This window comes from Arachis hypogaea, chromosome 16 (assembly GCF_003086295.3).
Source record: "Arachis hypogaea cultivar Tifrunner chromosome 16, arahy.Tifrunner.gnm2.J5K5, whole genome shotgun sequence".
Classification (NCBI taxonomy): domain Eukaryota; kingdom Viridiplantae; phylum Streptophyta; class Magnoliopsida; order Fabales; family Fabaceae; genus Arachis; species Arachis hypogaea.
The window spans coordinates 84,327,942-84,329,259 of NC_092051.1; the positions used below are offsets into that span (position 1 = coordinate 84,327,942).

Sequence of the window (1,318 nt, forward strand, 5' to 3'; positions counted from 1 at the left end):
CCTCCTCCTTTGTTGAGTTGTCTTCAAGTTGTTTGCAAAGTTTGCCTTGCTTGTCTTCAGTCTCTTGATCACTCGCAGTAACCATTTTGCAATCTTCCCATCTTACTTTCTTTGCTTCTCCTTTGGGCTTTTTCTCCGTGTCACTTGGGAAGCTATCAGTAGGTTTGGAAATCTTCTCAGCTAAATATCCCACCTGGAATTCCAGCTTCCTGATGGTCTCTCCCTGGTTCTTAATATTGGCTCGCACCTCCTCTTTGAACACCTTATTTTCTTGAATCTCTTGGCATATTCCTTCAAGTAAGGCCTCAATCTTAGAGAGCTTGTCATCAATTGATGAGTGATTTGGAGCAGATGTGCCGTTTTGGTTTTGATAAGCGTGTGGAGAAGTGTTGTTGTGGGGGTGTTGAGATGTCCTCTGTGTGAATTGCTGGTGAGCTACATTGTTGTTGGAGTTGTAACGTCTCTGGTCTTGGTTTTGATCTTGCTCACTTCCCCATCCAAAGTTTGGGTGGTTTCTCCATCCAGGGTTGTAGGTTTTGGAGTATGGATCATAGTTTTTCCTTGGTGAATTCCCAATGTAGTTGGCTTGCTCCTGACTCCCCTCTGCTTCTTCATTCACTCCTTCTTGGGTTGTTGATGAAGTGGAGATTGCTGCTACTTGGTTCATCTCCATCTTCTTGGTGAGGTCAGCCAGCTGCTGGGTAATGAGCTTGTTTTGGGCCAACAGAGCATCTACATTGTTTAGCTCTATTACTCCTCTTGTGTTCCCTCTTTCAGAAGCATAGAAGTAATCGTTCTCTGCTACTGTTTTAATAACATCTATGGCTTCCTCAATAGTCTTCTTCTTGTTCAAAGATCCTCCGGATGAATGGTCTACGGCCTTCTTTGACTCATAAGAGAGTCCTTCATAGAAAATGTGCAGCTGCACCCATTCGTTGAACATGTCAGGTGGACACCTCCTTGTTAAGTCCTTGAACCTCTCCCATGCTTTATATAGAGTCTCACCATCTTGTTGCCTGAAAGTTTGGACCTCAGCTCTCAGCCTATTGATTCATTGAGGAGGGTAAAATCTTGCTAAAAATTTGTTCACCACGTCTTCCCAAGTTGTCAAGCTTTCCCTTGGGAAAGATTCCAGCCACTTGGCTGCTTTGTCCCTAAGTGAGAATGGAAACAAGAGCAGTCTATAGGTATCAGGATCAACACCATTAGACTTCACTGTGTCACATATTCTCAAGAAGGTGGTCAAATGTTGATTGGGGTCTTCTTGAACACCTCCTCCAAACGAACAGTTGTTCTGAACAAGGGTGATGAGCTGTGG

General features: G+C 44.0%; 1 non-coding gene across 1 annotated transcript; it reads left to right on the forward strand.

Moving 5' to 3' along the window:
* The first annotated feature begins 941 nt into the window (after positions 1-941).
* On the forward strand, positions 942-1,045 carry LOC112760538 (small nucleolar RNA R71). The gene has a single exon (XR_003180974.1). It is a non-coding gene; the product is annotated as a small nucleolar RNA R71 (small nucleolar RNA).
* Positions 1,046-1,318: the final 273 nt, after the last annotated feature.